The sequence below is a fragment of the Prosopis cineraria genome, unplaced genomic scaffold, assembly GCF_029017545.1.
Source record: "Prosopis cineraria cultivar Desert tree isolate PC_DT_omini unplaced genomic scaffold, ASM2901754v1 PC10, whole genome shotgun sequence".
Lineage (NCBI taxonomy): Eukaryota > Viridiplantae > Streptophyta > Magnoliopsida > Fabales > Fabaceae > Prosopis > Prosopis cineraria.
In genome coordinates this window covers 20,873,787-20,882,526 of record NW_026555341.1, presented here as the reverse complement: position 1 = coordinate 20,882,526, position 8,740 = coordinate 20,873,787, and positions in this window count along the sequence as shown.

Below are 8,740 nucleotides of genomic sequence, written 5' to 3'. Positions count from 1 at the left end.
ACATTATACATAACACATATCACATCAATAGCCCATTTTGGCCTCTTAAGGCCACATTTCACATTATACACTTGTGGTCTTATATGAGGAAAACACATAGATAGGATATATTTATACATGTAACTAGACTTGTTTCACTTTTCATCCTCCGACTCTCACATATGAGGCTCCGCCTCACCTTATGGTTAGGAATCACAAATGTACTCGACTCTTTCAAATAGGGCTCCTCCTCACCATTTGTGTCAAGTTCTTACCATTTGTTTTAAGTTCTCTTACACCCCATAAAGCATATTTAATTCACAATCAATCACATATATATACTAGTAGAACAAGTTACAACATCATATACTTGCTTGTTTGCATTTTAGCCTACCCACGTACTCTTCTCAGGAGCACCCTCAGCACAATGTAATACCATGTATATATATACAAACAAGATTCATAATACAATCAACTTTCACATGTTCACATACGTATATGCATCCTAGTTAGCAACTTAACTCAATAACAACTTTATACATTCATTTCAACTCAAAAGTAGTCATACCACTACCAATCGAGGCTATTCTTTCCTCACTTTCTTTCTTGGCCTTCTCAAGCTCTATTCACCTATGTTCAAAAGTAACGGAGTGAGACATACATCTTAATAACTTGGACATAACCCTAATTACCTGTTAGTAAGAAAAATCATAAACAAGCGATAAAGTAGCATGAATAACGATAAAAGCAATAACATATGCTTATACAGGAATTCATTCACATCAATCTCATTATGCTCATGCAATATAGTCCTGGTTTCCCTAAGTAGAGAAAACTTTACACCTGGACTAGGCCCTTTAGTTACCAGGAACAGGGCTCACCATACCACTACTCAGACCAGGTCATATTCATATAGGTGGTCTCTTAAGTCTATCATGGTTGAACCCAGTTCTATGCTCTGGATCATTAGGACTTTCTAGCCTTATACATAATAGGACCATGACCCCCTACCCTAGTCAAGGGAAATCACATGGATCATTCAATATTTTAGGTCAGTTATGGCAAAGTCAAGCTCTACGCTCTGGATCATCAGCATTTCTTCTCTTAAGTCCATCCTGACGGAGTCAAGCTCTATACTCAAGATCATTAAGACTTCTTGGACCTCTTCAGAATAGGGCCATGTTTTCCCTTACCATAATGTATGTCAATACACGTGTCACTTCTTAAATTCATTTCAATCAATACTCACACACTCGCATTCATATACTTTCACAATATTGCTACTCTATCTGTTCACAATATAATGCATATAGTTATATCAAAAAACTTATAAATAATTTCACAAACAAACAAGTAAAAAGGTTGTGCTAGTTACTTTTAACCCCTGTTACTAAGGGTTACCAACGAAACTAAGCTCCAAGGTACACAGATTCTCACAAGCAACTTCTTAGGTGCTCAATCTACATAACATAGTGCCCTCCAATCAATTCTCAATATAGTTTATAGGCATTGATTCGGCTTATCTGAATCCCTTAACACATAAAACATTTCAATTGAGCCCTTTTTAATTCACTCATCCATTATTTATAGTCATTAGCCCTATAGGCTACTCCAACAACCATAACAACTTTTTAACACATCTATTCACTTAAATTCACCCTATTACCTAACTTTTAGGTCATTTTGAGCCTAAAATGCTCAAAACTCAACCATTCAACTCTATGCTAGTCACTAAATGTTAGTTTTGTATTCAATATCCTGTTTTAACCCTTTCTTTTAAATTATAACACCTCAAAATCTAATGGTTCAATTTCTCAACCAATGAAATTCAATGAAAAAGGGGAAGAATTGAGGCTTGGGATGGCACAATACTTACCTAGCAAGTTATCAATTGAAGCAAACTCCTAAGCTCTAATTATGGCTTACCCTAACAATGATGGCTTCCTCTTGCTCTCCAAACATGCCTCCAGCCTTCTTTCTTCTATTTTCATGAGCTGTTTACATTAACTTTAAGTGATTTATGGACAGTGTACCATAACGCACATAGCTTTTTTCATGACACGTAGCATAGTGAGAAAATTCTCACTTGTGCTCACATGCTTTGTCCTAGATTGCGTCTCTACCCTTTCATCCTATCAATGTAACGCCTAATTGATACAAATTATTAACTAAACATCCAAATCACAATCAATCCCCTAATTATTAATTTACCCTTAATTAGCAAATAGTTCTTGGGATTGAAATTCAGGATGTTACAATTCTCCCTTCCTTTAAAGAAATTTTGTCTCCAAAATTCAAACACAAGCACAAACTCACCTTATAGGGATAAATGAGGGTACTGCTTTCTCATACTCTCCTCCATCTCCCATGTCGCATTACCCAGAGCCATTTCTTGCCAAAACACCATAACTAGTTAGATAGTCTTATTATCCAACTACTTCTCTTTAACATCCACTATCCATTTCAGGTTTAGGATAAGTGAGATTCTCTTAAAGCTCTACTTCTTCTGGCTCAATCACATGCGACAGATCTTATTAATACTTTTTCAACTATGACACATAAAACACATCATATATACCAGATAAAGGTGGAGGTAAAGCGATCTTATATGTTATAGGACCTATTCTGCTCAAAATCTGATATTATTCCATATATCAAGGTGTTATGTTCTTGGCCCTTATAGACCTACTAATGTCAGTTAATGGTGAAACTTAAAGAAACATATGATCTCCCACTTCAAACTCCAACATCGATGCCACTTATCAGCATAACTGTTCTGATGGCTTTGGGCAGTAAGAAGCTTCTACCATATAATTCTAATCTTCTCAGTAGTCTGATCCACAATATCAGGACCAATCATACTCCTTTTACTCATTTCAACCAAACACGAGGGAGACCTATACTTTCTCCTATATAACGCCTTATATGGTGCCATCTAAATACTTGAGTAAAAGCTGTTGTTATAGGCAAAATTAGCCAAAAATAAATGGTTGTCCCAGCCGCCTTTCCATTCAAGGGCACATAATCTTAATATATCCTCTAAAGTCTGTATTGTGCCGCTTGGTTTGCCCATCCGTCTATGGATGATAAGAGGTACTAATCCTCAACTCAGTACCTATTGCCTTTTATAATGCTCTCCAGAACCTCAAAGTAAACCTCTACGTACTTCTCCATATCATAGGTGGTTTTAACTAGTAAGAAGTGTGTTGACTTCATCAATCGATCTACTACAACTTATACAGAATCACATCTTGCCTGAGTTTATGGTAGATCAGACATGAAATCAATTAAAATGCTGTCCCACTTCTACTAGGGAATCTCTAGAGGTTGTAGTGTCTCAGCTGATCTTTGATGCTCGATCTTCACTTTTTAACACGTGAGACATCTGCTCACAAACTCAGTAGAATTCCTCTTCATACCTTACCACCACTAATGCTTATTCATGTCATGGTATATCTTAGTCACACCAAGATGCATTGTGTATCTACTCTGGTGAGCTTCTTTTAAAAATCTCGTTCTGATATCTTCACTCACAAGTACATAGATTTGGTCTTTATATAGGATTATCTCATCATCACTAAACTAAACATGTTAGTATGACCTTCCTCTATATCTTCTTGCACGTTTGACAAAAACTTATCTTTCAACTAGGTTTCCTATATTCTTTTCAAAACTCACTAAAAATTGTGGTTGAATGAATTGCATTTAGAGTATAATATGATGCCTCAAGCTAAACCTCTAGTAAAGACAATAACAACTGGTGTTCTTGAATCATTAATCCAACCACATAAAGTGACTTCTAACTTAAAATATCTACTATAGCATTAGCTTTCCTTGGATGTACTTAAAATTAAAGTTGTAATCTTTCAGGAATTCTATCCATCATCTTTACCTCATATTAAGCTCTTTCTAATCCATAAGATATTTCAAACTCTTGTGATAATTGTGCACATTAAACTCTACCCCATAGAGATAATGTCGCTAAATCTTAAGAGCAAATACCACAGCTGCTAACTCCAAGTCATGTGTTAGATAACTCTCTTTATGAGGTCACAACTATTTGGATGCATATGCCACCACTCGATCTTCTTACATTAACACACACCCTAAACCTTTCAAAGAAGTATTTGTGTAAACCTCATGAAGAAACCATGGATCAAGAATTATCAATACCGACACTAAGTAAACTTTTCCTCAAGCTTTATAAAAATGACTTCACATTGATTATCCTAAATAAAAGGCTGATCCTTCCTTATCAAGAAGGTCAAAGGAATAGTAATCTGTGAGAACCCTTGAATGAACCTTCTATAATAACCTGCCAAGCCTAGAAAACTCCTCACCTCAGTTACCAAACTAGGCTATTCCCATTACAATACTACATCCACCTTGTGGGGATCTACTGAGATACCCTCAGCTGACACCATGTGTTTGAGAAATCTTACCTCTCATAGCTAGAATTCACAAGTACTTAACTTAGCATACAAGTAGTTATCTCTCAGAATCTTTAACACAATCCTCAAATGCCTCATGTGCTCTTCCTCATCCTTAAAGTATATCAATCTGTCATCCAAGAACATAACAATAAATTAATATAAGAAGGGATGGAATATACGGTTCATGTAATCCATAAAAACTACAAGTGCATTCATCAACCTAAACGGCATCACCAAAAACTCAAAGTGACCATATTGAGTACGAAATGTTGTCTTGGGCTCATCCTTCACATTCACTCTCAATTAATGATACACAGATTAAAAATCAATCTTAGAAAACACTAAAGCTCCTACTAGTTAATCTAGCAAGTCATCTAGTAAGTCACCTTGTTCAATTGCCTGTAGTTGATACACAATCATAAGCTGCCATCCTTTTTCTTCACAAATAGGACTGGCAAACCCTATGGTGACATTCAAGGGCATATGAAACCCTTCTCTAGCAATTCTTTAAGCTGTTTCTTAAGCTTTACCAAATTAGAAAGAGCCATTCTATACGAAGCTTCTGAAATGGGCTCGATACCGTGTGCCAAATCAATAGAGAATTTTACTTCTCTTTCTGATGGTAAACTCAATATCTCATCCACAAATACTTCAGAAAACTCATTCACTACTTGAATCTCATCAATACTACTATTGCCACTACTATTACCTCCCGTCGTAAAGAAAACTGCATAGGCTTGATAGCCTTTAGAAACTAACCACTCAGCTTGCACTACTAACAATAGCCTTAGTTGATTGGCAATTATTATGGAAACCGCTATAGGCGTCACATAAACTGGTAATGACACCATCTTCTTAGCGCAATCTAAGGTAGCATTATTTCCTACCAACTAGTTCATTCTAATGATAACATCTAATCCTTGCATAGGAAATTAGGATTAGATCTACCATTGAAGTTCTGCCCTCAAAGCATAACTCAACTTTTCTACACATCTTACTGGTCATATCCAATAATCTAGAAAGCAGAGACACTTTAACAAAATACAGTAATTCATACATAGGTAAATTTAATTGCTCTACACAATCATGCAATAGAAATGAATAAATAGCTCCCGAGTCAAATCGAGCCTTAACTCTTTTCTCGTAGATAGAAATTATACCTATGATCAAATTCAGCTCTGTCTGAGCCTCCTCTTGAGAAACGATGTAGACTCATCCGAGCACTACTACCCGCTACTCAAAAGCTCCTCCTCAATTCTTAGGATAATCACTCACAAAATGGCCCATGCCATCAAAGATATAGCATACCCAATACCTTCTTAAATGGCTTTGCCCACAAATGGCGCACATAAGTGAGCGTGTAGTGCCCACATGAGAAGTAAGGGTAATAATAGTCTAACTTGACTATTATAGAGCTCTAGAATATCTAGGCCCACTAAGCCTCCTGCCCTAGCCAATCATTCCTTGAGGCTATAGTCCTCTACCAAACACCCTCCTACCTGAGGATCTTGAACCACTAGTATTAGAGCTGTCTCTCTTGAATGTTCTTCCAGTCAGGACTAATGGAGTGGAAACTTGCCTATAACTATCTCGTCTCTTCTCAATATCTGCCTCTTGACCTTGCCTCATTACTATCCAAAGCCGGTTGCAAGTTTCCTCACAAGTAACATCTCCTAGTAAGGCTATCTACCTTCGATACTCTAGGCATATCTTTTCTATCAACCTCTTAGCTCTCCACTTAATATAATCTTTCTTGTGCAAGTACATCACAAACTTGGAAAGCTGGTTGAACTTTCTTACAAATGACTCCTCATTTAAGTCTCCCTACTGAAAAGCATAGAATCTAGCTTCTTTATCATCTCTAAAAGAAAGTGATAGTCAAAGAATCTTACTTTGAACTACTCCTAACTGAGTCGACTACTGCTGGAGGGTCTTACTAAATGCTACTAATGTTTGGCATTGTCAATCAACTACACCATAGCTAACACCACTTTTTACTTAGATGAACATGGAGTAACCTCAAAAATGATCTCCATCCTCTCTATCTAGTACTTGACATCTCCTTATCTCATACTGTCATTGAAGGTCGATTGATTCAACTATGAAAAAGCCCTCTAGACTCAGTCAATGGGAATCCCCTAATCTTCCCTACCAGTCTTTAGCCTAGTTCCTGAAGTATGGGAAGTTACTATCCTACTAAACCATATCTCAAGTTGCTGCTCAGTCTCTACTCTCTCTCTCTATAGCCTCAAGCCTTGCCTCTTGCTTTGGCCTTGGCTCCTCATGATCCTTATTATGATTTAGGGCATCATGGCCTACTAGACTTCTATGAATGTCCAATATCACTTCTAGCATATGTGGCATAATAGGGTCATTACCCTGAGGTTGTTTCAGTAGCACCTTCGAACCCTACACATCTTAGGCAAGTTGAGCCCATATGTATCATGGAATTCTACCATGTCTTCTCACAGCTCTATAGCAATATTACAGAATAGCTATAGTGGCTTCACGTACCTTTCTCCCCTTCTTTAGAGTAAAGGTAGAAAAAGTTAGTAAATAGGTATTAGAGGCTAGAAAAGAGTAATGAATGCATAAAAGTTACTAACTAATGTGATACAATGCACAAATAGGTCAAAACCATAGAAGACTGATACTAAGCTATAAAGTCCTCGGGTCTAAAAACTATAAAGTCCCTAGGTCCAAACTATAATGTCCTATATCAACTTGTGCTTTACCATTCCACATCACAATCAATAAATATAAAATTAGAGTAATAGCCCTTTATTTGTTTTCAAAATCATGGGATCCTAACTTTCAAAACATGTACTCAAATAAGATAGCTAATAGAAGTATGAACACATTCAAATGACTCAAAATCACAATTTCTCAACCTGAAAAAGGGCCATATGTTACGCAATGTGGCACACAAACCACCTTCCCTATTTTTAATCGCGTCATGCACCATTTTGGAATCAAATTGATGAATTTTTAGAGTGCGCCATTTTCATATCCAATGTCTGATTGGAGTAATTCAAGTGCTCACACGAAGCTTACGATGTGTACCAGATAATGGAATAAGTTTGGACTCGATCTGATGATCTGATATAAAATTGAACACTGGGTGTAAGAAGCCAATTTTTCTTTAAAAAACTTGCACTCTAAGTGCTCAATTCTCATTTCTTGTTTCATTAGACCACTTTGGGCCTTAAACCAAGTTCAAAAGGACCATATACACCTGATTAATATCATACATAACACATATCATATCAATAATCCATTTTGGCCTCTCAAAGCCACATTGCACATTACATATGTATGGTCTTATATGAGGAAATCACATATATAGGACGTATTAATACATATAACTAGACTTGTTCCACTTTCCATCCTCCGAATCTCACATATGGGGCTCCACCTCATTATATAGTTAGGAATCACAAATGTACTCGACTCTTCCAAATAGGGCTCTCCTTACCATTTATGTCAAGTTCTTACTATTTTTTTAAAGTTCTCATACACCCTGTAAAACACATTCAATTCATAATAAATCACATATATACACTAGTAGAACAAGTTACAACATCATATACTTACTTGTTTGCATTTCAGCCTACCCACGTTGCCTCCTCAGGGGGTACCCTCGGCATAATATAATATCATGTGTGTATATATATACACAAGTAAGATTCACAATACAATCAACTTTCTTATGTTCACACACACACACACACACACACATATGCATCCTAGTTGACAACTTAATTCAATAACAACTTTATATATTCATTTCAACTCAAAGGTAGTTATACCACTACCTATCAAGGCTACTTTTTCCTCACTTCCTTTCCTGGCCTTCTCAAGCTCTCTTTACTTATGTTTAAAGGTAACAGAGTGAGAGATATGTGTTGGAAATTGTGCCCTAGGACTAATCATTATACTATGCACATTGTTTATTTAATGAATTTTTCTTTTGTTATCATATCTATTACATGTTTAATATGATAACTGTATCCTTGGACAAGCTATAATGATTATCTTAATGTTCCTGATTGGTCATCTATGAGTGATCATATATGAAACAAGACTAGTATGACTTTAATTAATTGTAGAGGTACAAATCAAAGTCATAAGCACTTGAAGAGTACGAGGTGCTGGACCAACTTACTATAAGAAAGATGCATGGTACAAGTCATTAATTTATCTCACATGTAACTATATCACTAAGCCCTTTGACCTAAGATCATCATGGATTCCCATATGATGACTGCTAAACTTTGACCTAGTCAAAATTCACCTTTGATTGAGTGATCATAACGGTTGTGATTGAG